Below are 405 nucleotides of genomic sequence, written 5' to 3' on the forward strand. Positions count from 1 at the left end.
TTGAAGTACCTTAGCTGCTGTACGGGTGGCTCCAAAGTGTCCTCCATATGATGAGGAATGGCAATGATGGAGGATGTCTTGCATCTCTTCTTCTGGCACACATCTTCTAATGATTTGATCAGGGCATCTTTTGAACAACAAAGGCTTATCCCAAAGATAGTGATTCACATCATGCAAAAATTTCTTACGTTGATGGTAAGTAAGATCAGGTGGTAAAACTTTACAAGCTAGATAATTAACAATATCAGCATACCACGGAAGCTTGATCTCACATGCAAACAACTGCTCATCAGGGAATGCCTCTTGGACCACTGAATCTAGTCTTTCTTCCTCTTGCTCTAACCGAGAGAGATGGTCAGCCACTAAATTTTCACTTCCCTTCTTGTCTCGAATCTCCAAATCGAA

The sequence above is a fragment of the Carya illinoinensis genome, chromosome 6 (genome assembly GCF_018687715.1).
Source record: "Carya illinoinensis cultivar Pawnee chromosome 6, C.illinoinensisPawnee_v1, whole genome shotgun sequence".
Taxonomy (NCBI): domain Eukaryota; kingdom Viridiplantae; phylum Streptophyta; class Magnoliopsida; order Fagales; family Juglandaceae; genus Carya; species Carya illinoinensis.